The sequence below is a fragment of the Podarcis muralis genome, chromosome 4 (assembly GCF_964188315.1).
Source record: "Podarcis muralis chromosome 4, rPodMur119.hap1.1, whole genome shotgun sequence".
Classification (NCBI taxonomy): domain Eukaryota; kingdom Metazoa; phylum Chordata; class Lepidosauria; order Squamata; family Lacertidae; genus Podarcis; species Podarcis muralis.
Window position 1 is genome coordinate 33,287,685 of NC_135658.1, and position 27,995 is coordinate 33,315,679.

The 27,995-nt window shown below is 40.2% G+C and overlaps 1 protein-coding gene across 7 annotated transcripts in view; it reads left to right on the forward strand.

Moving 5' to 3' along the window:
* Positions 1-27,995, forward strand: part of ZBTB20 (zinc finger and BTB domain containing 20) — a 471,737-nt gene that overhangs the window by 366,029 nt on the left and 77,713 nt on the right. For 6 of the 7 annotated variants that reach the window (XM_028726550.2, XM_028726549.2, XM_028726546.2 and 3 more), the window contains one exon: positions 19,927-20,060. The gene's annotated coding sequence lies outside the window, so the exon portion shown is untranslated. Of the gene's footprint in view, positions 1-9,974; positions 10,740-19,926; positions 20,061-27,995 lie in introns of those variants that run through there. The other variant, XM_028726551.2, reaches the window with a different exon arrangement.

Genomic DNA, 27,995 nt, shown 5'->3' on the forward strand with positions numbered 1-27,995 from the left:
TATGAATAAATGGCAAAAGTATATAAAGCCAGTTCCAACTTCACAGAAGCCTTTGGCACCAGGGAAAATGACTGAAATAGCTTGCAAAGTGAATTATTTCTCCTGTCAAATCATTTGACTCTTCGAAATTCAGATCAGAAAGTGAAGATCTTTAGCTCTTTGCTATGTTTTAAGTAAAACTGTGATATGGTAGTAAAAGCTCTAGGGGCCTGGAGATAGTGTTAAATGCAGCCCAAATGCTCCTGAAAATGAGTTATATAGTAGCCTATGAGTTGGTCTGCAATGGCCTCAGGAAATCCCCCTGGCTATGTTGGTCTTTTTTTATTAGCTACATGGCTCAGGCCCAAAGGGGAACCTTGATTCACCTTCCTGACCAGAATTGATCATACATTATGTCTGAGATATGATATTTTATCATCTCCTTATTTTCAAGCAATTATATCTCTGCCCTTCCTCCTGTAGGAAACATGGCATCATTCTTGCTTTAAAAATACATTGCAGTGATTTTGTCTCATTGTCTGTTTGCCTGTTCTTGTCAAGAGGCTGTTTTCATGCTTCACACAAACAAGAATAAAAAGTGCCCTCATTTACATGTAATACTAACCCATGGTTTAGCATTATGAGGACAAACGTGCAGTTGTCGGCTTTGCGTGGCACTTCTTATCTTCCTCCAGAATGGCTGTGAGTTTGAAAGTTTTCACTGCTGTTGTTTCCCCTAACCTCAGCTTGTTGCAACATGCAAACCAGGATAAACTGATTAAGTCTTATCCATGGTTTGTAAAAAAATGGATTCTAGTAAACCAAAATTCATCCCAGTTCAGGTATTGGATGAAACTACAAGCTGTGGTTAAATTATAGTTTAGGTTTGCTCCTGGCAGGGAAATTGCGCAAATCCAAGGCTCACACAAACTCATCATCATACCACTAAACTATGGTTTAGCATTATGTGCAAATGCAGCCATTGTCTCACTGAAGAAAAGATAAGTTGGAAGGTTAGAAAAGGAAAAGGAATAATGGATGATTAATGTTTTCTTTCTCCTACATAATGTCTGAAGCAGAATTTCTGTGCAAACCTTTCTGTCGTATGCTGAGGTGACCCTGATGCAAGGACAGCTTGCATGTCCTACTATTTGAAGAGACATACAAATTCTGCTTTAGGAATTACAAAGAAGCAGAAAACAGTAAGCAAATGTTACTACACTTTCTTTCAGCCCTGCATTCTGTATACGTCTGAAACAGATCTGAATCTTTTATTAGTCTTCTATGACTAAAGTGCCCAGTGTATTTGACAGGCAGGGTAGTCTTAGTGGGAGAAGACCATTATCAGCCTTCTTATGAGGTCAGACTTCTCCCCCCGCAACACTCATATCATAAGGCCCCTCCGTCCCCACTGCTGCTCAATTTGACGCAAAACAGGAATGTAGAAAAAGGAGGGTCAATGGGATGAAAGAGAATTGTGAGCAAGTGAGAGTATGTCCCATAGGACTTGGAAACATGCTTCAACTTTTGTGGTATAAAGAGGCCATCACATTGAAACAATACATTATTGTTGCCCACCACCCGAATCTCTGAGTGGTGTGAGATTCCAGAGGTTCTACTGTGTTTCCTTTGGAAATGAGGCACAGCAGAGTCTGTGATGTCTTTATGATATATAGTTTATTTACACACATACATATGTAACATGAACCTATGATGGAGGGGTACACAGCATTAGCACCCCAAAAGTGGCCTGTTTCTCCCATAGCTGTAGCCTTGGATTCAAACAGAAATCAAACATTGCTGTCAAACATTGCTCTGACTTTCTCTCCAGCTTGCTTCTGAAGGGAGAGAGACCCCATCCATTTGCCATCTCACACGGAGCCCCTTGCCTTTCCTTTAATGGCCCATCATCCAGGCTATCACCTCAACACAGGAAGCTAGCCTATCTTATATTTTAACACTTGCTGGATCCAGGGGTTAGAAGAATCTTGCGTACAGCCTTCTTCCCCGCCCACAAACTCATAACACATACCCATTGCTTTTTACCTCAGTTGTGCCACTTTTCCAAGTGAATTCATTGAGAAAGCAGAGGTGGTTCAGAGAAAGGCAGCATGTGAGAGATTCACACACTGTTTCCTATTTGACTGTATGTCTTCCCAACCAGAATGCTGGAGAGGAGAAGGTGAACAACTTTCTCCACTGTGGCCTGGCTTGACAAGACTTCATATCCCATCATTCTGAAGTGAATGAAAGAAAGCATTGCCAAGTCAGAGCTCTATGGAGGAAGCCAGCAGCTGGTCTCTTCTGCATATCTGCTTCTGGCTACCATTGTGACCAACTGATGGGAGGCAGCAACTGACATGAAATGGCACAGCTGAATGCTTTGCATGCATCTTCATCTGGAATTAAGTTGATAGTCACATGGTAATGTACCCCTAATTCCCAGTATTTACAGGGGAGCCGTTAGGCTGGATTCTCTCTCTCTCTCCCTCTCCCTCTCTCTCTCTCCCTCTCTCTCTCTCTCTCATACGCGCGCACACACACACACACACACACCCTCCCAAATCAGCAGAAGGAGTAGAAGGGAGATCATTCCATCTGGGAAGCAGAAATTATTGCACTGACAGAACGATCATAATAGCATAGCATTCCACCCATTGCATTTATTATTTAGCATTCCATTAAGATAGTAGTCCCAAGCTTGCACAGCCTCTCCTGATTCAGATGTTATGGAGATGTAGAGCTCCATGTCCTCAGCATACTATGTGATTCCCGCATTGCAGAGGGTTGGACTGGATGACCCTTGGCAAACATTCCAGCTCTCCAGTTAATTGATGCTAGGTGCATTAATACTCAAAGACTTGTTTCATATATTCCCAGGAAAACAGTACTCTGGCTACTCTACCTTGAATTTTTTTGGGGTTCACAAAAGTTTTCAGAAGATTTACACAGATAAGAGAAGCACCTCGAAAGAAGAACTAAATGAAAAACCATAGTAACATCTCTTAGTACTTGTATTTACATAAGATTGTGCTTCAGCAACTGTGATTTAATCTTTTTTGACATACATAAAGATTCCTCGAATTACCACCCTCTATTATAACATCCTGTTTTCAGTGGCTTATAACATTGTCAAATTTTAACTATTCATTGAATTTCTGCCTTAGGCTGATTTCTTTTTATTTGGAAAGTTTCAGCAAACATGGTTCAGAATTTTCAGAGTACAGGGAGATGGAAGATTTTGTTTGTATTTTTTTTTTGCCAGTGAAATAAAAACCTTGCACCTGTTCCCATGTTATGCTCGGGAGCAGGAGTGTCAAGCTCATTCTTTGGGGAGGGTTAAATAATTCATTCACTAAGGGGCTGTTGATAAGGCGTATTAAACATTGTTTCTGAGCTGGTGATTTCATAACTAACAGCATGAATTAGCATTCGGCTGCTGGAAGGGCAGGAGATGGCTCTAGTATGCCTGTAATGTTACACTTTCTCACTAGCTGTTTTTGCCATTCTTACTCTTTCGGCGCAAGAGAGGATGGTATGTGAAGGGCACAGAGCTTGTGTGTTTGACAATGTCACTGGTGGCTGATGCCCCTCAGGGTATGGTGTATATATCGTTTGATCCCAATATTTAGATCAGGGCCGGGGAGGGGCTAAGTCTTTTTTGCTACATGTTCCGATACTAATGTTGCCTCCCTCCATTCCTGATACACTGGCAAAATATACTCATTTATAAAAACGAAGTCGTTTTGTGTTTTTCCTCATTGATGCTATTGATTTCACCTTGGAGTCTCAGGTTTTTTAATACATAACATACATACATACATACATACATACATACATACATATATTATTATACATATGTTATTATGTATATATGTATGTATACATGTATATGTATGTATGTATACATAAATAATATGTATGTATGTATACATATATTATTATATTGCAAGAAGGAAGAAATCCAGAATTTGTAGGCAAATGTAGATTTCTTGGGCCAACTGATAGGAAAAACGTGCTTCCCATATACATTTAAAAATCCAATATATTTGGATTTATTGGTTGGGGGAGGGGGAATTGCAATTGTTAACTGATACTCCCCCAGAGGGCATGTAATCACAAATTTTGCAAACTAGATGAAGCAACAAAAGGTGACGGGCGATATCAAACAAAATGTGTTGACTCTGATCCAGACAGTGGCTTTAGGTCCATATTCAGTTGAATTTTGGACCTTCCCCTCCTCCACACACGCTTTTTAGATTAGCAGAACTTTGTGCTGTATCAAAAACTGCTTTTGAAACTCCACTCAGTTTTAAAAGAGGTTTGCCAGGAGACGCTGGGAGCTGCTGACTTGGGAACTAGATTTGTCCTTTGGATTTCTTTTGGAAATTAAAAAGACATAATAGAGTCCAAATGATAGAGTCCAAAATGATATGGACACCCACCCCTGAAGCGGAGGGGACTCTGCTTCATGTTCTGTCGTACTTGGAAGCCAGACTGGTCTATATAAGAAACATGATATTCTTGGCTGTAACTCTGGAGATATAGAACGCCTTTCCATGGACTCTGTACTGTATCTCGTTCTACCCCTTCTAACATTCTGAGAGCAGGGTATTTCTGTTTCATTGTGCTTCTAGCTGCTGTTTCTTACATTTTCGGTTTTCAGTTGCTATTCTCTGTTGCCTGTTGGTTTGTCATCTTATTAGGATTGTTTTTAGTTGTATTTTATTGTTGTTTTATTTTATTTCATCGCAAACTACTTTGAAATAATTTCATTTTAAAAATGGCTGGGGCTGATGGGAGTTGGAGTCCAAAATCATCTGAAGGTATAACATTTCAGACTCTCTGTATTCACTTCATTTGGTAATGCAATATGTATCTGTCAGTAAGAAATTCTGTGGAAGCTAATGCTATAAAAATGAATATTAAATGGTTTTATTTGTATTTACCTTTCTACATTTTTTGTTTTATTTCCTTTTTTTAAGGGTAATATGTGTACTGGGGTGGGGGGGAGGTAATTGACTTGGGTTTTTTTTAAATCATAACCCTAGCTCATGCTCTGATTTGATTTGTCACTTTATGCCCTCTGATTTGCTGTTGCCATATCAATAGTTACTTAGTTCAGTTTATAGATCTGTAAAACAGGGTTACATGCCTACTTAATAATAATCGGGTATCATTTGTATTATTTGCATTAGGACTGTATACACAAATCAATTAATTGGTGTAATTAACCCATTCATTAATCAGTTAATTAATGTGCTGGCTGCTGATCGAAAGCCCAGTGCAGATTAAGCATGCTACAAGGAAAGGGCGTCTGAACCCTCTCACTATCCTATAAGAAAATGCTTTGTTCTGCCAGCATTGTTCCTAATAAGCTCTGTACATCACTTGATTGCTCCAGAGGTAAAAACATGGTATGCTTTCAATCTTGGCTGAAGAACACAAGGAGTGAAGGAGGTACGGCTGCCATACATCCAGAATTTCCCGACATAGCCTAGATTTGGTAGTTGAAAACAGAATCTTGGCGGAAATCTCTGGAATGTACAGGAAAATCCAGACATAAGGCAACCCATGTCTTTCTTTCTTTCTTTCTTTAGGTTTTGCAAATCTAAAGAAAGCTCAACAATTTTGGCAAAAGGCATGTTCTTAATAGGCAGAGTCTAGTTTAATTGTTTTGTAATTTTAGGTGAGTTAATTAGTAAACAAATTACATTTATATCCTGTACATCTTAGATAGCCTCATATTTTTACGAGAGACAGTAAGTTGCTGAAAACAATCCCATAAGTTTCATCAAAGTACAGGGCTTTGAAGTTTCCCACATCCAAACCCAGAACAGCCAATGAAGCTCTTTTGAGCACTATTATATGAACTGGTATCTCTGCTTAACAGTAGATCAAATATATGGTTACTAACCTCAATAAACAACAAAGTTTATTCTATTAATTTAAATAATCTTGTGTTAAAAGCTTGGATATTGGACCTGTCATGTAGACAAGTATTTTCATGTTCTTAATTAGATTTTTTTTTTTTTTTAAGTACTCATGTTTATCAGAAGTACTTTAGTTAAGTTGCTGGAAAGGGATTTCTGATTTCACTCCTACTTCTCCAATTCTTATTTTTATTATTGCAATTTTTATCAGCTGCTTAATTAATGAAATCCATTTTCAACTCAATAATCAGTTGAAGCTTAATATAAGTTGGTTGGAATCCAAGTACTATGTTTAAATGTGCTGTAGAATGGGCTCTATACACTAATTGTATAACAACCATAATACAGTGGATGCTCGGGTTGCGAACATGATCTGTGCAGGAGGCACGTTCGCAACCTGCAGCATTCACAACCCGCAGCGCCACGTCTGCACACGCGCGGGGTCGCGATTCGGTGCTTCTGCGCATGCACAAAGCGTGATTTGGTGTTTCTGCGTGAGCGCCGAAACCCAGAAGTAACCCGTTCTGGTACTTCCGGGTTCGGCGCAGTGTGCAACCCAAAAACACGCAACCTGAACCCAAGGTATGACTCTATATCTAAAATTGGGACTATTATCCTACTAAGTGTTGAGTAAGCCTTGCTGAATCCATTGGTACATCTTTCTGCAAAGCTTCCATCTAGATCAGTCTAGAAGTAATATGGGCTCACTTGACTCTCTAAAAGGCTGTCCTGTAGTCATTTACGGTGTAGGAAAATAATTACATTTGACCATCAAATCATTATCTATATTGCAGCACAAATAGGATAACAAAAAAGTGCTGATAGGCTTGTAATAATTGATTTATTCTATACAAAAATTAAAGAAACATGGAGAATTCTTCTCTAATGAAATTATCTTGTCAACAGTTTAGGTTATCCCTTCAGAAATTAAACAATGGAGCAGTAATGCGATATAATTTTAGCAGACCCATTTCAGTCAGAGTTCATGCTTCAAATGGCGTTAGTTGTCCTGGTCGATGATCTGCATCTAGAGTTAGACAGGGGAATATGACCTTGCTCATTCTCCTAGACCTCTCAGTGGCATTTGATATTATTGATCATCAACTACTTGTGAGCTGTTTGAGACTAGTGGGAATTGGGGACATCTCGTTGCCAAAGATTCTCCTATCTTCAGGGGCAGTGCTAAAGGGTAGTAGCATTGAGTGACTGCTGCTCTACCACATGGGATTTGACCTGTGGGGTTCCTTGAAATTCTGTCTTGTCACCAGTCCTTTTAAACATATAATGACAGTGCCCAGTTTTAGTTTTATTTTTCATCAAATCAGGGACCAGTGGTAGATTCCCTGAAAACATTCATGAAAATACATTTGTGGGGTGACTGGCATACATTTCCATTTCAGCCAGACAGAAGTTATTATGTTGGGCCAACTCTAAACCAGTGGGAAATGTGCTTTTGCCAGCACACTCCCCTTGAAGAAAAAAGTTTTGCACCCTGGCAGTGTCCCTGGACCTTGTACTCATTTTGGACTCTTGCATGGCAGTAGCAGGAGTGTGTTTTACCATTTCAGGCTGCTGAGCTGGCTGTGGTCAAATACGGTTTTGTCCTAAGTAATCCATGCTTTAGTAATCTCCTGTTTGGATTACTCATATCCACTCTGTGTGGAACTGCTTTTACAAATGGTTTTGAAGCTGCCACTAGGGCGGAATGCTGTGCCTCATCTCCTCATAGGGATGAATCTCAGCGTGTATATTGCCCTGCTTCTAACTCTGTGGTACTAACTGCCCGGTTCAAAATGTCTATGTTGACCATTTAAGCAGTTCAACACTTTTTTCTTGTTTACCATATAGAGCAGGAGCTCTTCCCATATGTGCCTCCCAATTATTTCAGATATCTGGGAGAAGCCCTGCTTTAAACTGAGAAGCTCAATCTAAAATACCCATAAACCTAAATTCCATTTCAGAACTGACAGACATGGAAGGCTTGGAATTGTACTGTCAACCTGATCAGACAGGTTTTTATGCTGTCAAAAGAACAACAGTATAGGCCTCAGGCAGGCCTTGTTGGGCAGGGTATTACATAGTGTGTTTGCCAACACAATCCAATTTTGTGGATTTTTATTATTAATTGGGGTGTGTGTGTTAAAATATGGTTTTGTTGCTGGTGGTTTTTGATTATTGGTTTGTTGCTTTAACAGTGGTTGTTGTCATAAATAAATAAATAAATAAATAAATGTTGTTCAGCTGACGTTGACACACTAGACCAGAAATTCATAGTGTTAGTGCGGCTCTCCTTACCCTGTTTGGAATATAGAGAACATGTTATGCAACTGCAGAGCAGTGCTATTTTTCTAGAAAAAGAGGTGCCAGAGCTCACCATGTTCTCTTCCTTGTTCTCTTATAATGGCAATGGCACCCACCTGAGAGGTGTCAGCGAGTTCCAGCTGAAAAAAAGCCCTGCTTCAGGGTAATCTGCTTTCCCAGTCTTGCTGCTGGAACTCAGAGATACAATAATAATAATGGCATGTATAGTAAACTGATTTTTTATACGACCTTTATGCCACCATTCTACCATCACCCGCATGCTAAATGGACATCTTGCCAATTCAATATTGGATTGTCAAATGTGTACACTTAGTAACAGCAACAGCAATGTTTCATGTTTCCCTATTTGAGGTACCAATTATGTCAGGTTTTCGGAAGTGTCATAAATATCTCACCTGCTTTGCTATACAGCACTTCAGTGTGATGTCTGTCACTAGGATTAATCCATTTGTACCTCAGATTGCATCCAAGGTCTGAATGAATAAATTACTCTGCACCTGCTTTTTTAGTGAGAATTTACTCCTTTTCTTAAAGACTTTCTATAGTGGAATGAATTGCTTATTCATAATACCTAGCATTGCCTTTCTGTCTACAGAACTCATGATCCTCTATCAATCATTGATACCTGCCTTGATTGGTACTGCTCTGCTTGTTGTTGTCTTGTCTTGTTTTGCTTTGCTTAAGCTCAGGGATAGTCAACAACCAGGTTAATATACCGTCAACTTCAACGAACTAACCTTTATAAATGAGTAATAGTCTCACTGTTGTTTACCATTACTTAAAATGTATGAAAGGCCAGCGGTTTGCAAAGCTCAATGCAGACTTTTTCTGGTCCTGTCCAGAAAACTTAATATGTAAAAGTTTATCCAGAAGTCTACTTCTAACATTGCACAGAAGTATCCTGGTGTAAAACAGATCCTGGATTCTTTGAAAATCCATTTCACTCACAGCCAAGATAGATAGAATGTTAATTGCATAAAAGGAACTAATGTGCACTTTAACATTGCAAAGAGCTGCCCTGGGGAGGGAACAATTGTAGTCCCTTCCAATGCTAAAATTCTATGATTTTAAGATTGGGACTGTAGAAAGGGAAGTTTAGCTTTTTCCTCCATGCTGCAAAGCTGCTGCAAAATCACACACACACCAACTTAAATATATTTGCATTAGGAGGGACTATCCCAATGGCACCAACAGAGGGAGCTTGCTGCACTTGTGAGAGTCTTGCACCAGTGCCTGGCACCCAGGTGGACCGGCAGTATCCCCCAGAAGTACCTTGCCCTTCTGGACTGTAGGAATGGGAATTCTGTTTGGCCATTGTGGTCAGCAAGTTGCAGGACTAGAGGGATCTTTGGTTTGACCCAGCAGGGTTTTTCTTAAGAGCTGAAGTAAGCATTGCTTTCAGTCCCCCGAGTTTCAGTCCTATAATAAGGTATCCTTGGTAATGACAATTTGCTTCCTTGTGAAAGTAAAAAATGGTGGTCCTATCTATCACCCCACACATACATAGGTCTGTCAGTATTAAACTCCATCTGTTCTGTAAGGCAAATTTCAGGAAAGTTCTTGTAGAGTTAAAAAAAAAATGTACTTGCCATGCCAGATAGCCACTCTATCCTACCAGTCTCCAACCAGTTTGTGTTGTTCTGGAGTTTATATATATCAAGTCTAAACCTAGCACTGGTAAAAGGAAAGGAAAAAAGGAGATGGGCATCTAGATCTACAGCTGTTTTAAGAAACAGCTTATTGTATAATGCCATTTGTATTTGTACTTTTTGTTTTGTGGCAAGTTTTAATAGTTACCCTTTGAGGATTTCCAGTCTAGCTTATCAGAATCCACCAACAGTCTTTTCTGTAATATTCGCGTTTCCCTTTTGGTTCAGCCGAGCCCACTGACAGATCATTCAAATTCAATTGTTTTATGTCTAAGCCGAACAGCTAATTAAAGTAGGGATGATTAACCTGACTGGCAGTGTCGCTCTCTCACTCTCTCCCTTGCTTTCTCTCTCACTCCCTCCTGTTCCAATCAGTCTTTTTCTCACTCTCTCTCTCTCTCTCTGTCTTTTGCTCCACTGTTGTGTTTTTTTTTTTCCTCCTCTCTCCTAAACGTGGTCTGCTTGCTGATGGCAGAATGGCACTCGGAGATTTGTGCATTGTGTCTGGTTTCCTACGGGCAGGCTGACCCAGTGCCTCTAGGGACTTATCAATAGACCACTCAGAAGAGACAGAGACAGGAGAAAGGAGGAGGGGTGGGGGGAGACAGAGAGGGAGAGAGAGGGAGAGAGAGAGAGAGAGAGGGAGAATCAATATCAAGAATAGAAGGAGCTCCGAAGCCATTTTTTTATTTTTTTATTTTTTTTATTTAAAAGAAAAGTGTATCAGGACTTGGGAAGAGGGTGACAAAGAAGGTTTTTCAAAGAGCCAGTGGAGGAGGTTCTAATAAATTTGGAAGGATACAGTTCCCTGTCTTGGGGAAAAGGAGAACTCCTGGCTGATTAACATTCACACCAGGTATGAGATGTTCGCTACCCCTTATCACTGTGCCGCAACCGTGAGGGAAAGGCGCCTCTCTCTTTTTTGTCTTATTTTTTTTTCCCTTCTTTCCGTTTCTTTCCTTCCTTTTTTTTTTATTTGAGAGGGAGGAAAAAAAGAGGGAGATGGAGCGAGCGTGTGTTTTGGTGTGTTGTTGCTTTGAAGCGGGGCGGGCGGGGAGAGAGGCGAGCCGTGGGCACTGGTGTGACGGGAGCAGGAAGAATGGAAGCAGGGCAGCAGCAGCAGCAGCATTCAGGGAGCGGGAGAAGTGTCTGGAGTAGGTGGTTCTCCTCAGGCACCCCGAGGGGGGTTACCCAAGTTCATTCCGAGCAGGTGGATTTAGGCTGGGAGTTACTTAACGCTTGACCGCCAGTTTTGAAAAAAAGGAAAGGGGAAAAAAATCCCGCTTCCTATGTCTATTAAAGGAAGTGCCAATGTCTCTCCCCCCCCCCTCGCGCTGCCTCTCTCTCTCTCTCTCTCTCTCTCCCGCCCCCCCTCTTTTCCTAACCAGACAGCGGGAGGGTTTCTGGCTCCCAGCCAGCCCAAAAGCCTCTAAGTGTTTTGCACTTGTTTCAGGGAGTCGCTGCCCGGGGATTTCCCCCCCACCCTCTTCTTCTTCTTCTTCTTCTTCTTCTTCTTCTTCTTCTTTCCTCCAGCATTTTCACTAGAGAACAAAGAGTTCTTTACAAAGGGAAAGGGGGGGGAGTGCAAGCTTAACGCCTCAGATATGTTTTCCCCCCTCTGTTTTTTAGGGTCCCCCCTTTCTTTCGGAAAGAAAAAGAAACAGTGGCAGTCGCACGCACACAAAAGCCCAAAATTGAAAAGGGATGTGATTTCTCTTTCTCTCCTAAAATACATTTTTGAACTAAGAAAAGGGAGAGGGGGTTAAGAAAATAGTTTGAATTCCCCCCCCCCACCACCACAGTTGTCCTTTTAAAAATTCAATGTAGCTGTTGCTTTGCTAACTTTTTCTTGATGGGGTTCTCTGGCATAAACTTAGGCTCTTCTCTCTCTCCCCCCCCCTTTCCCCCCTTCTTTCTTTGCCTTTCAAGACATTTCACCTGAGCAATAGAAGAGGCAATGAGAATGGGTAAGATGTTCTGCACAAGAAATGATGGAATGGGGGGTGGGTTCATTTACTTTTTGTCACCAGTCTCCCCCAAAGTTTGTAAGGGCTTGTGGAAGGAAAGTGTGTTTGCCTCTGAAAGGATGCAGCAGTTATACACACATCTGGGGGCAGTTTTCTTTGGCCTTATGTTAATCATAGCACACTTGGTTATCCAAGAGGTTAGGAGGGCTTTACAGTTTGTGTTTGTTTATCTTTCCTGTAGATGGAACTATACCTATAGTATAGTACATACCTGGTTTTCATGTTTGTCTGTTTTTATTCTGTGGATTTGAAACCCTCTCCATATAGATGTACACACACACACACACAAACAAACAAACAAACAAACACACACACAGAGAGAGAGAGCACAATATATTTTGGCTAGTATCATGAGATTGCAAAGTTGAGTAGCAATTCATTAACACGTTACATGGAATTATAGTAGCAAATGTCTACAGTTCTTCATGTTTTAAAACGTATCCAAGTATGTTCAATATATCTTGAACATTTACACACTCAAGAAAGGTTTCTTTTAATCAAAGTCATCCCCAATAATTAATTACTACTTTTGTTAAATCATTACTTTTAGTAGTTCACCAGAGCAAGTGGAAGCATGTATGTGGTCATCATTACTATCATAGTATATGTAATTTTACATGTATGCAAAATGTGTGGGACTAGATTGGAAGTAATTACAGTAATTGTTTTGGGACACAAAGGATGATTATCATTATCAGTGCTATTTTTCTTTTTCATTCAATCCTCTGCTTAAAGAGGTGGTCTGTTACAGTCACATATGTGCTGTATGTGTTTATGTAATACAGATTTTGGCAGTCCCACATACTTAGTAGATGTTATTTCAGAAGGAATGTGTTATGTTTACAGAGGAGGTACAAAGGCAAGTTTGTCCTACAGTTACTGCTATAATTTTGGAGTAACTTAATTGCAACAATTGGAGTGAAACCAGATTCATGATGCAAACATAAAAGTGTTTTCTGATCTAGTCTTACCGTAGAGGACTCCATAGCTGAGCATGAAATATCTCAATAGAAAAAAAGAGAGTGTAGAAATCTTGGACACATACAGTATTTCCTGAAACACAGTAGAAATTGTCCAACTTTTGGCAAATTATATCCTCTTTTAAAAAGTTAGCGTTTTCTTCCTTTATCTCCCCAAACAATTTTTCCTGCATTTTCCCTTATTTTATTTGTTTACTGTGCATTCTTCTTTCTGTAAAGATTAAAATATAATTAAGCAAGTAATGAACACCTCTAATCTTTGTCATTTTCATAGAAAAAACCGACATGTCTGTACCTCCTGTATGTCTTTTCTTAAGATATCCTTTTTGTTTTTGTTCTATAACGTGGTATGTGTCCATTTTGTGTCTGTATTCCCAGAGGTGGCAACAGGAGGGAGGGGTAGTCCATGCCAAAATCTACATAAGTCCCTTCAGTCTCTGCTAAGAGGCATCTTCTACCAGAGCTATCTTTGCATCCAGAAGTACAGTGAAAGATGATAGTTCTTTTTTCTGAGATTCTTCATGGACCTGACCTAAGATACTAAGGCATTCACAGTACAGGAGAAAAGAGAAAGAGGCGAGGGGGGAGGAAAGAAAATTAGGAAAGAAAAGCTCTTTGAGCAGAAACACACTGGCTCTTTCTTCCTGCAGGCAATCCGCTCCAGCTCCTGGCGACGTGTCCTGCACTATCAGATATCATATGACTCTTTAGTTGGACTCCCTTTAGCAGAATGGGCCTGTTAGAACTCTGTTTGTTTTCTTTTCTTTTCATTTCCTTTTCTCCTGTTCCCCTCCTGTTTTTATGTCTCTGTGTGCATTCTTTTTTCTCTCTGCTTTTTGTTCATATGCTTTACATAAAGTCAGAGCATTAATTAATTCCATAGTCTGTTTTAAGTTAGCTGCCCAAATTTCATTTAACGTAGAGTGTGTTGTTTATCCTTTTCTTGCATACGTGTTCGTATGTGCATATATGACCCCTTTCATATCGTTTCTTTTCTTATGTAAAATGGTAGGTAGGAATTGCTTTTCTTAATCTGGAGTCAGAATGCTAGGATTTCTGTCAGCATATCCTTTGGATTTGTGAGTTAATTTACCCCTGTGTTACCTTGTTTATATGAACAAGTTATTCTCAAGAATAAGTTTTAAAATCTGTATACAGAAATATATGCACCCACATGAATTTAACTGGAAGTTCAGACAGATCCAGTTGGAAATTTTTACAGAGGAAACCAAGAGTAAGCTAAGTAATGATTCAGATTAAGCTGAAAATTGTATGTAGCATTTAGCAATAATGTGTGGTAATGGAGGAGGAAAGACAATAGACAAGGTGAATGTTCCTAGTGGCAGTTCTTACAAATTCTCTCAAGTGCTGTCTATGGGGAAGTGAAATATCTCTAACCTTTCTTCTTCTTCCTCCTCCATTTCCAGACTTTCCAGGAAATTTAATGGTTTTCCCACAGCAGGTTGTAATCAGGGATCAGAAGTCAGGTGCATCACTATAAGTTTTGATGATGGACCTGCCTAATTACCTCCTATGACTTAAGGCATATGACCTGAGGGGACCCATAGCACTGATAAAATAGCAGCTTGGAATGCTAACTTTGAAAGCACCTTCATCTTTAGCCTGCAGCCCTTTGCTTATTAGGATTAAGTCACACTGATATCAACTGGACTTACCTTTGAGTAAAGGTGCACAGAACTGACTGTAAGGCTGCATGGCATGTAACAATCAGAAGGCATCTCAGGTCTTGGCCTCTTTGACATGGTGTATCTACTTGATCCATTTTAGTTCTGAAGTTACTCTGGTTTTCATTAAATTCTCTAAACTTGACTTTTAATTTTCTATACTTTTTCAAACTTAAAATATTCCATGCTGTATTTTGTGAGGCAATTGTTTGCCTTAATATTGTGTGCCAAGATATGGTGTTGTATGCATTGTATCATTTAAATGTTTTTGTTCCAAGTTTTTGCTATATCCGATCTGGTCTTAAAGTACAAAATTCTGAGATTTGTCCACCTCAGATCTCACCTCAGCTCCAAACTTATGCATCCCAGTTCCCAGCCTCAACCCTTGAACTATGATAGATTAGTATTAGTATTATTCACTAATCTTGCCAGGCTGTTGTTAGGGATGCTGAGGTAATGCAAGTGAAGCACTTCCATGAACTACATAAATGATAAGTATTTTATTATTTTAATTAGACACTGTCTAAAAATGAAGCATTCATTCACTGTAGTAGTGTTTTCATAGTCATAGTTCATGTCTCCTGTTGTTTAGTAGCAACATACTACCTTACACAATTACAATCTCTTGTTCTTATTCTCAACAACTCTTTTTAAAAAAAATATGTTTCCCTTCCCGTCCCCCTCTCCCCCACATATGAATATAACTGGAGAAATTCTCTAACCGCGGAAGACATTTTCAAGGCTTTTTGCACTCTAGTTTCATTTTAAATATTTTATATTGGCTTGTTCTAACTGAGGAACGTGCAGTTTCATCCTGCTCAGAAAAACAGGGTTGGAAATTAGTGCTATAACTATTTTTGATAGCGCACAACTAATACGTATACTGTGTTGTACTTACTGGTTCCCCCATTCACGAAGTCTCTTAGTAGTTATTGCTATTAAGTGTGTGTGTATTTATTTGTCAGACTTTTGTCCCAAGTGATCAGGGTTTCCTGGGTTCCTAGCAATTCAACAGTGGCACCTGTTTGGGGATGGTACCTAATACATCGGATACCAATTCCTCCAAAATGTAGGCTTGAACTTTGTAATCGGAAATATTTTTTTACGCCTTTATGCAGGCAAATATTAACCTAGTGAATATGCTAATCAGTGCAGGGATGGAAGGAAGGGAGAAAGCTTAAAGCTTTTTACCATCTCAGAAGAAAATCTGTTCTGTCTAACAGGTTTAGATCAGGTGACTTTTATTCCAGCAAACCATGTTCTCAAGTGACTGTCTCTTTTCTAATGTCGAAAATCGGAGTCGAGGCAGAACTTTCAAAATGTGTACAGTAAGACCTAGACATTGGGCCAAAGTGGTTATTTGTCGTCTCATCTGATGAATACATCATGCATGTTCAGGAGGTTATAGCTGAAAAGGATAGCAGCTGCTTGTTGGAAGAGTGCAAGAACAAGGAGTAACTTGCTTTCAGTAGGGCCAAATACATTTCCGGTATAATTTTAGTGGAGTTTAAAACGATATCTAGGTAATGTGTGCTCCCATTTTATCTTAAAAAACCAAGCATAGCAGAGCCTGATGATTATTTAGATGGATGTTTGCCAAGGGGAAAACCAGCTTGTGTAACACGTGTGTCTTGGGTGCAACAGTGTTGCTTAAAGGCCACTAACAGGATAACTACTGAGAGGAGAAGCAGATTTTCCTTTAACATGATACGCTGCCCTGCTGCTTTCAGATGGCAGAGATTTGAAGTTTAATTTCTTGCTGAAATGGAGTATCTGTATTTAAGAATAACTTTTCATTTAGCGTTTGTTCACTTGGCTATCTATTTGTATGCAAAATGAGCCATAGCAAGCCTTGTAGTTTTATTTTGTATTGACCACACATACTTGTTTGTTGGCTTTCTTATCTTATGTGTAGTACCATTTCTTCCTAAGGCCCTCCCCATTTTGTAATTTAGATTTTTGTTTATGATGATAAATACATTACAGTCTACTAGTGTGTCCTGAAAAAAAATCTCATGATTGTTTCCTTTTCCATTTAGGATTAATATAACGAAAATCAGAATGTGAGATAATCATAGGTGTGATTCTGTATTAAATAATTATGAGTATTATCTAGTTTTTAAGTTTATTTTCAATTCGGGGATAAAAAATAGAATTCCGTGTAACTAACTTTTTCTTACTGCGGCTGTTTTGGCTTGTCACATTGCATATACCCATTTCTTCTTAAGATCAGATGTAGCCTTCCTTAAATAAATCCTTTCCCTGTAATACTTAACATTTTATATATTAGATCTCTTCAGAGCTGCTTGAGCTATAAGACCTCTAAAATCCAGATCCAAATCTTACAGTTTAAGCTCTTCTTTGGGTTGCATATCACACAGGTGGTTTTCTTGACCTTCTCCACCTCCCTCCCTCCGGTTAAGGATCTTAATTAAGATGTTGCAGTTAAGATATATTGCATAAGGGTTTGTGCTTGCTACTGTTCACAATGAAATCAGAATTGTGAACTGAATTCAGTCCTTCCATTAAGAATTCTCTTGGCATTCCTCAAAGACTTGTTTTATGCTCAGTCGGCCTTTTAAAGTTCTGACCATATTAAGAGTAGAAAAGGAGCTAGTCTGTTAATGCAGTCTTTTCATTACCCTAGATAATAAAATTTCTCTGTGACCTGTTAATCTCTACTATGTATCCCAGAAAGCCTGCAGATCTAGCGTGAGAAACAATTTCTGCTCCTTCCCTACAGAAAATAAGTTCTGTAATTATTTTTCTGGCCAGAGAATCAGGAAATAGCAAAGAAAATTATGTGTATTTAGAAAGTTGCCAAAGTCTTTGCCTGTGAGGAGATCAGTTGTTGGATTCTTTAAAAAGAAAGAAATCCTCTGGTCTGTGAGTCCTCAGAATATCCTTAGTATTACAGTTTGTAGGGGGGAAAATCCCCAGTACTAAACCTCAAGCAAGCAGAATCGGACAGATTGGTTGCAGCTTATACAACGAATATACATGTCTAAGAAGTTAGTATCCACTTCACATACTCAGTTTTGCTTGGGTTCATAGCACAGTACATGGATTTTTATTTTTATTTTTATCATGTCATTTATATCCTGCTCTTGAGTGAACTCTGAATTAAACAGAAGGCCAATATCTCATTTTTTAAAAAATTAAAATCAGTTTTAGAAGTCTGTAGTTCTGAGCAGAAAAGTAGCAGGAAGCAATGGAATGTTTAACCTTTTTTGCAGCTTGTTGTTTTCCTGTGCCAAATCCTCCCTCCCAGTCACTTTTCCCCTCTCCCACCAGTAAGGTCCAGCTTGCAGTTTCCCCACAGGCATCTGGTTGGCTACTGTGAGAAGAGGATGCTGGAGTAGATGGGCTATTGGCCTGATCCAGCAGGCTGTTCTTATGTGTCAAATGCATATAAACACTGGGTATTGATACACATACCATTTTGTTCCCTACATGGCATTTCCAGTGGGTGGGCTAAGCCCACAGTCTGATTCTGCATCAGATGTTCCCAGACAACTTACCGGGTCAAATATTTTTTGCTTTATGTTCATTACTGGTTTCAGAAGCTGGTCCTATAAACATTTTGTAAAAACAGTAAAATCTATCAGGAAAGGTAGATTAAAAATAGTATGTGAAGTATGGCAGAAATAGGCCATAATTGATCATTAAGTGGAGTCTACTTATCCTTGTCCCCCAACGCCAAAGAAGAATTTCACAGTGTTGAAAATCTTATATATAGAAATATATTGTAGCATACAACCATAACATCTTGTTTTGAGCAAGCAAATTGATCCGTCTCAAGCTCATAGGAGCCAACTCCTAATAAAATATTTGAGGGGGCTGCCTCCCAAAAGTTAATAGGCCTTGCCATTCAAATTGTGTGCCTGTTCCACATCTTGCGACTGGTTATGCGGGACAGGGCTTATCTGCCCCCACAATAGTTTATGCAAGTTGGCACCTCTGCTCAGGGTAGAATCTAGATTGAGTGATCTCTCTTAAATATATGGAGGTACATCAACTTGGAATCACATACATTGTGATGAACCTGATTTTTCTGCCTCAAGTCACCACCTTACAGGGGGTGACTCTCAATCCTAGCTGCTCAGAAAGAATAGCTTGATTATATAGGGCTGCATGTTTGCATCACGGGTTTTGCATTATATTTTTCAGGTGTACATCAAATATGTTTTAAGTATATGCTAGAAACATAGTGTATAAAACTGTAAATTATGTAATTTCGGTTAGTTGGGATACATAATTATATCTTGTTTAAATGCAAATTAGAGTGTGTATTTTGATGTACCATTGCATTTTGTTCTATACATTCTTTCTGAAGAGCCGATTGCATAAGCTTTCCTCATCTTTTCTCTGCCTAAACCTTGAGAGACGATAACTGGGCACTGTTAAAATACTGCTACTTCCTTCCCTACTCTGGAATTTGCTATATTTTATTAAGGAACACATTAATGTTGGGAGATAGGACCCTGAATGTGCAGGAAGAAAAAAACATGGACATACATTTATAGATTATAGAAAAAACATTTTGACATCCTCAAGACACTTCAGTAATTAACTGTAATATTCAGTTTTATAGCACCATCTCCAGTCATACAGTGTCAGGATGTCCGATAAAAATTGACAAACAGAGACTTACTATATCACTTTGCTATTAGCATTATTTTGTGCTTTTTAAGATCTATATGTAACCACTGGAAAACAGTTAAGTCATTCTGGATTGCAATGTCACCAGTATGCTGATGACACCAAATACTGCCTTTCTTCTCTGTCAAGTGCAGAAGCAGTTGTAGGTTCCCTGAGCAAATGCCTAGATTGTCTGATGGCTAATGAATTGGAAATTAATACAGACTGGACAGATGTATTAAGCCAATTTGGAGCCATGGTTTTGTCTTTCTTTGGTAGGGTTATACTGCCCCTAAAGGGCAAGGTTTGCTTTTTGGATACTACTTTAGCCTACATTTCTGGTGAAATCCCTGATATAGTGAATACAAATGCTTTCTATCCGCTTTGGCTGATGAGCTAGCTGCAATTGCTTCCATCACATAGGCCCAAATCATCCGTCATTTTGAAACACTCAAGCCTGCACTGACTGCCTGTTTTTATCTCAGCCAAGTTCAAAGTACTGATGAGGTGTGGTCTTTTTTTAAGATTTAAAAGTCCTGTATAAATTGGGGTAGGGGTGGCTAATCTGTGATGCTCCAGATACTGTTTTATTATCAGATACTTGCAGGTTTATCAGCCACTTCGTGTGCTATGTGGATATACAGAAAGTGCCATATAAATAGTTGAATTAATTAATTAATTAGTTGTTGTTGTTGTTGTTGTTTTTACAGACAAGCAAGTGTCTTCACACAATTTTGCTGAAGGTCCATGTTGACCAAGACTGCATAAGAACAGAAAGCAGACTTTGCACAGCCTGCATCCAGAGCACTTGCTCTCATCACGAGGCCACACCGCTTCCTCAAATGTAAGTTGGTATTAACACATTGTTTATGTTTTAAGAACGTTGATTGAGCTAAATGTAGATTAGCTGATATTATATCCACATCTTGGTTTGCATGTATTCCTTGTTATTTATTCCTTATGACATCTTTCTAAAGCACACTGGATGCAGGTGATAATTTCCCATGCAGTGAAGGTGTCATAATTTGACTTTGCTTAAATCTTGGGAAGATCAGTCGGCCAAGATAAGGCCAAGGTCAGATTCTGTTTAGGAGTGCAGTAGATTTTGTTTGTTTTGTCCATTTGTTTGTTTACGGTTTTTATTGATTGTGTTTATTGGTTTATTGGTTTTAGTATTCCAGTTGTGTTTCTAAGTTGCTTTGAATCATTTCTATGGGTAAAGCGATGAATAATAATAAATGTGAATTTCATCTTCAGGCTGTGTGCCGAAGAACTCTTCGTAGTGCACTAAATATCACATACTACATAATTTCGCACACTACATAATTTCATTATGGGATGACACTTCCATATTTGGGAAATACTAGGTGGCCCATGAATAATAAATAATACAATTCAACTACCACATATGGACACATTGCATTGTGTTGCACGTCCTTGTCCTTGGGACCTATGTATTGTATATACATAGCTAGTGATACATATGTGTCTTGTAGTGGGATATTTTTACATCAGCATGTCAAAACCCAGTTTTTATTCTTCTCGTGAAGAAACTCCAGTTTTAGAGCAAGCAAATCTACATGTAGGCTGGAAAAGTGGGCTGCAACAATATCATTGTCCCTTCACATACTTCAATCAATCTTCTGTAAGGGCAGGAAGAATTTGCGGTAGTAGCTAGAAGTGTCTAGACTTGCAGAATATTTCTATGTAGTTAGCTCGTATGGTGTGTGTGGGTGTGTGGGTGTGTGTGAAATACACCCACAAATTCACCCACACAATATAAGACTGGCTCAGTCTGAGTACTGACCTGAATACTACAAGTAGTGCCCCGATTTTTGCTAAATTTTATTTTGTAATTGTATAAAACTTTTTGGGGGGGGGGGGGAGTGTTGCTTGTCATTCCTCCTTCCGACTCTGGAGTGTCTCTGGACAAAATGAAACTACCGTACTTTTCACTACTTTTAGCATGCATAGTTGCATTTCATTTACTCAATGCTAAAGGTCGCTGGCTATTGCAAGACAGATGCTCTACCACTGAGCTATGGCCCTTAACTTCATTGTTAACTGATTTGTGTGGTTGTACAATGGACAAGCAAGAGAAGGTAACCTCAGGTGGGTTTGCATATGCAACATTTACCAGGGCAAGAGGATGACAGAATGGGACAAAGGAGTTTAAGGTTGGTCACAATCAGCTCAGCTTAGATGCAGCAATTGTGATTTGTTGATAATTGTAAAATTATAGTTCAGATATACTTGCGTGTGTCTATTGTGGGGGCAGATAAGCGTGTGTACAGCAGTATATGAATAGGCGAGTCTTCAGTTCAGGCCATGGTTTTTATGGGTAATGCAGGGCTATGCCGATTTCAAGCTTGGTTTTATTCAGATACCACAGTTTCTGAGGTGGTTGTTATATCCTTGTAGCAGTAGTGCAGACAAGCCTCAAGATTATTCTACAAAATGAAGGTGTCTGTCAAAATGTAGACTATTAATATGATAAAGGATGCAATGTCCAGCCACTTAAATGGTCCTTCTAATGGCAATGACTATATTTTTGAAAATAAAGCTTTTCTGGGACATTATCACTTTTACTTTGTATCGTACCAAAGCTTTCCAAGCACTAGCCTTTGCAAATATACGTTTAAGTGTGTTGTTGGCAGATTGTTGGCATCCGTCTATCTCGAGAGACAATGACGTGCACGTGTGGAGGTGACATCAGAGGTGGATTTAGGGGACCGCCTCAGGGGTAGCACAGGGGGCACTGCAACTGTTATTTAGAATGGAGCACGAGAGGTTGGGGGGTGCTGAATTTTGACATTGCACAGGGTGCCGCTGAAATTTGAGACCCCAAGGTCCACCACTCGTGAAGTCAAGCCACTGTGTTAGCAGCAACGAAGTGACCTCCCTGGGGTGCAAGCCTGGGCAGTTTGTATGGAGGTCCTGGGCTGTCCAGGCACAAGACCCCTCTTGGGTTCATTGATGTGGTCCAAAGGAAAGCAGAGCAATATGTTTGGCACCAACTGGCTGGAAGCAAGTGTACAAGGTGCCATCCAACCATCCTAGGGACTCCATTCCTGATTTGTGTAGGGTTTACTCCTTAGGCTTTTCTTCTCTGCTGCAAGACAGCAGAGGTTTAGGACCAGAGTTTCCCTGCTCCTTGATGGACCACCTTCCCAGGTTGGCGAGCCCCATTTGCCCCTCTCTTCCTTCTACAACATGTGCAGTAACTGCTCTCTTGACTGTTGGACCCACTATTTGTCTCTTTTGCTCAATCTGCCACAGCCTGTCTTTGCATGTAGGGGAGGTCCCTAACTCACTGAGGGTTTGAGACCCATCGGCTCACACGGTTTAGCCAGCCAGTCAGCCATTCCTGGAATGTGGCACAAGAGCTACAGGTGAGAGTGTGGCACTAGGAGCCACAGGTGAGAGCTGAGTGCAGGGTGGGGACCTAAGGTGGACAAAGTGTTTCAGAGGGAGCATGACGTGTCCCCCACCAGAGGTACTATCCCTCCCTTTTGACATGTAACACTTTAATAGTTAATTCATCGGATGTTCTAACCATGGCTCTGAATATTAACCATGGAGTTGTATTATGCAGAATCATTATCAGGGCTTGCTTTTAACCAAGGTTTGAAGTTAGAATCATAGAATCATAGAATCATAGAATCATAGAGTTGGAAGAGACCACAAGGGCCATCGAGTCCAACCCCCTGCCAAGCAGGAAACACCATCAGAGCACTCCTGACATATGGTTGTCAAGCCTCTGCTTAAAGACCTCCAAAGAAGGAGACTCCACCACACTCCTTGGCAGCAAATTCCACTGTCGAACAGCTCTTACTGTCAGGAAGTTCTTCCTAATGTTTAGGTGGAATCTTCTTTCTTGTAGTTTGGATCCATTGCTCCGTGTCCGCTTCTCTGGAGCAGCAGAAAACAGCCTTTCTCCCTCCTCTATGTGACATCCTTTTATATATTTGTACATGGCTATCATATCACCCCGTAACCTCCTCTTCTCCAGGCTAAACATGCCCAGCTCCCTTAGCCGTTCCTCATAAGGCATCGTTTCCAGGCCTTTGACCATTTTGGTTGCCCTCCTCTGGACACGTTCGAGTTTGTCAGTGTCCTTCTTGAACTGTGGTGCCCAGAACTGGACACAGTACTCCAGGTGAGGTCTGACCAGAGCAGAATACAGTGGCACTATTACTTCCCTTGATCTAGATGCTATACTCCTATTGATGAGGCCCAGAATTGCATTGGCTTTTTTAGCTGCCGCGTCACATTGTTGGCTCATGTCAAGTTTGTGGTCAACCAAGACTCCTAGATCCTTTTCACATGTACTGCTCTCAAGCCAGGTGTCCCCCATCTTGTATTTGTGCCTCTCATTTTTTTTGCCCAAGTGCAATACTTTACATTTCTCCCTGTTAAAATTCATCTTGTTTGTTTTGGCCCAGTTCTCTAATGTGTCAAGGTCGTTTTGAAGTGTGATCCTGTCCTCTGGGGTGTTAGTCACCCCTCCCAGTTTGGTGTCATCTGCAAATTTGATCAGGATGCCCTTGAGTCCATCATCCAAGTCGTTGATAAAGATGTTGAATAAGATCGGGCCCAAGACAGAACCCTGTGGCACCCCACTAGTCACTCTTCTCCAGGATGAAGAGGAACCATTGATGAACACCCTTTGGGTTCGGTCAGTCAGCCAGTTACAAATCCACTGAGTGGTAGCATAGTCAAGACCGCATTTTACCAGCTTCTTTACAAGAATATCATGGGGCACCTTGTCAAATGCCTTGCTGAAATCAAGGTAGACTACATCCACTGCGTGCAGGAGTGCAGTCTGCTGCCAATCTATTAATTATAGTTAAGAGATTGCCCTGGCACAAACATATTGGTTCCAATCTGTACATTTGCTTTGTTTTTCTTCATCTTTATTGTTTCATCATTAGAAAACTTAGAACAGATTTTCCCTTTAATTAGATATTCATAGCAACTGCATTTTCAGGGTTGCCCCTCATTTTGAAATAAAATAGTGTTGCAGTGGAGCAGTTTTAAAAATGTGATCTCACAAACTTGCCTTAAGTCCCCTTAGACCACTTTGCAGACTACTGCTATGCTCAGTGTGTTTGCTATTGCCCGGTTTTGATCACAGTTGGATTTACAGTGAATTAAATATAGTGGATAAAAATACAAAAGAACTAGAAGAGAAGAAGAGCTGTAGGTGAGTTATCTGAAGTTTAACATGGCATATTAGCCCTTATTTCCAATATTTATGAGTTGCCTATCTGGTAGAATGAAGGCGACTTACAGCTATAATACAAATACAAAACAAGAAAGAGAACTGGTCTTGGTTATGTACGTATATCAGGAAGCACACTACTTGATAAATACCATGTGCTTTCATTGTTGGCAAGAGTTCATAACCCACCTGGCACTGAGCACCCATCTAAATTTCAGAGTTGTGGAAGGTTGATTCGAAAGGAAAAATTAAGACGACAAGCAGCATGCTTTAACCTGTATCATTCAATTCAGGGTAGAAAGGAAGAAAAAATTCTTGCTAACTGAAGTAAGTGATGGTCGGGATGGAGAACACTGAGCCAAGGAACAAGTGGAGGAAGAAATAATGGTACATCTTTAAATATGTGGCTGTTCAGACTAAGTTTATGCACACAGCATACCATAAAACAGAAGTTCTGTGTTTATGAGGCTGTGGTGGTAGTATTTTTTTCCTATTCAAATGATTGTGTTTGGCTCAATTGATAACAGTTTAATGACATTTTGACTATGTCAGAGTAATAGTAATGCCCTGAAAACATAAAAGTGTTGTAGATCTGTATCTGTAGGAGTGCACTTGCTGCTACTACTGTTTCTGGGAGGTGGCTGAATCATCCTGATGGCATTCAACAGGAACCAGCTGCTGAGAATATTAAAATGCAAGCATTTATTCCTCCAGAGAGACAGTAACATCTGCAAAGTTTTCCTGTCTTGATAATCCCACAGAGCATTCTGTAGTAGTCTTAACTTTACTGTGTCTTTCTTTATGAATTCTCTTTGGAATCCTTGTAGTCTTCAGGATCTGCATAGGGGACTGTTAGACCTATGTATATCTCTGTGCCTGAGATTAAAAATAAAACAGTTTTGGAAAGAATGTATATGCAACTGCTCTACAGCTATCTTATTGGTGTAGAATAGAAAATGTGTTTTTTCTTGTACGATGAGTCACTTTCATCACCAAAATTTGAAGATGATGGGAGGAAGAAGGAGCTACAAAAGATGCTTCTAGAGGTTCCATTTCAAGTATATTTGAAATCCATAACAAATTTTTAGAATCTACTTAAAAATTATATCAGATTCATGCTCCTTTTCATGATCTTAAACGTGGGTGTAGTCCTTCCATGACCAACATCCAGCTTTTTTATTAATCCCTTTCTTCTCTCACAAAATGCATTCCACTCATTCAAGCTATTCACCGGGTTTCTGCAAGACTATCTGCTATTCTATTTATGTTTGTGTTTTGCATACTTTGCCTGGTTTTCTACACTGTGGCTGCAGTCCAGCTAAAGTTGATTATGACTCAATCTCATTGAAAGAAATAGAACAGGTTGCTAGCAATTAGGGCAGCTTTTATTGCTTTCAGTGGGACTTAAGTTCCAACCACCTTTAGCTAGATTGGTGTCACCATGCAGAAAGAAATCCAGCAAAAGTGTGTGCCTGCACACATAAGTAAACAGAATAGCAGAGGACCATGAGAATTACTTGAATTAGTAGAATGCAGGTTATGAGAAATGAGAGGGATTATTAGGTGAAGGATTTGATGTAGGTCATGATAGGGCTACACAGATTATCAAGGTCAGGAGGCACGCAAATCTGATGCAAAAAGCAACAGCAAAATTAATCCAGGAGCTGCAAAAGAAATATGTAGTTTTTATGCTAAAATATATGGGAATATACTTCTTTAACATGTTTCCTGAGCTAGAATATTCAGAAAAATTTATTTTAATGGTTCTCTCCCTAATTTTTGAAAAATGAAGGAGAGGAGAGGAGAGGGAGATCATACATTTTTCCTTCCTCTTCCTGTGGAATTGGGATGCAATTGGGGTAGGAGGGGCATGTCATTGTCAGTTTTTAAATTACTCAGAACTCCGGAATAGGCAGGCTAAAAAGAAGCTCCAGATGAATAATGAAATATCTGGAATCACTTCAGTTACATTGGCTAATTATAATATTTTTAATGCATTATGACACCAGACCAGTTGGCAGTGAAGGCAGCAAAAAAGGCATACTTTCCGGCCTCCATTGCATCCTCATTGTGCCATCCAGCAGAGCTTTTCCAGGTAGTGCGAGGCCTTTTACAGTATGGCCCAAAGGAGGAGGTGACAGAACTGACAGCATGCTTGCAAAGCCTTTTGTTTACCAAGCAGTTTGAGGATAAAATTGCTTGCATCTACTAGGGCCTTAACTTCACTGTTACAGCAGACGAATCTGGAGACGTGTCCAGAGCACTGTCTAGCCCTGTAATGTTGGATGAATTTCAGTTAGTATGGCTCAAAGACATGGATAAGGTGCTTCAATCGGTCAGGGCGATCGCTTTTCTCTCTCAACCCTTACCCTTCTTGGCTGATAAAAACTAGCAGGGAGGGGACAACTGTCTGGGCCCAGGGCATGAGTAATGCCTCTTTTTGTGAGGGGGTGATCCCGGCCCGCTTGGCTCTTGAGGCTCGGGTGCTCTCGGTGGCGTGGAGTGCCTTCCAGCTGCTTCAGCTGGTGGCCCACCTGCTCCCCTACCTGGACAGGGATTACCTAACTTCTTTTGCTTGTGCTCTGGTAACCTCTAAGTTAGATTACTGCTACATGGAGCTGCGTCTGAAGACAGGGAAACTTCAACTGGTGAAGTAGCCAAGTTGCTCACCAGGGTTTGAACATATTACACTGATCCTGGCCTGATTGCACCGACTGCCAATTAGTTTCCGGGCCCAATTCAAAGTGCTGGTTTTGACCTGTAAAGCCTTAAATGGTTCAGGACCACAATACCTTAAGGACTGCTTCTCCCCATATGAACTAACCTGGACCATGTGATCAGCATCTGAGGTACTCCTTCATATGCCTCCTCCACGGGAGGTCTGGAGGACGGCAACTTGAGAACAGGTCTTTTCTGCAGTAGCTCCCTGCTTGTGGAACACTCTCCCCAGGGAGGCTCACTTCACAGCTTCATTACATATATTTAGGCACTAGGCAAAAACATTCCTCTTCTCCCAGGCCTTTGGCTAATTAAACAATCTATGGCCTTTTTATCGGTGTGTGTGTGTTTGTATTTTGTTTTGTTTTGTTTTGTTTTGAACTGCCCTGTGATCCTCAGCTGAAGGGTGGTATAGAAATGTTGCCATTGTCGTAATCATCATCAACAACAGCAGTCCCTAAGACATTAGGTATTTCTGACACAGACAAGGGGAGGTGACCTCTAATAATTTAATGAACTAATGTTGGGGTAATTAAAATGGTATGAAAGAACTCCTAAAGATTTAAAAGGTGGCTTGTCAACTTATACCTAAGACATAATCAGAAAACATGGGAAATGCTGCTTTTTGTGCTTGGTATAAAACTATCCATGGAGAAGGGTGCACTCAGCCCAGTTTCCTAGTCTTCTGTTGGCCTATTGAGGACTCTTGGGGTCTGGTGGAGGGTTATGAAACTTCAGCTTTTACTAAGCCAACTTCCCCAGACCATGCTTCGTCCAGGTGTCGCACTGCTAGGAACATAGGGCTCTGCCGTACACCCAAGTCAGACCATTAATTCA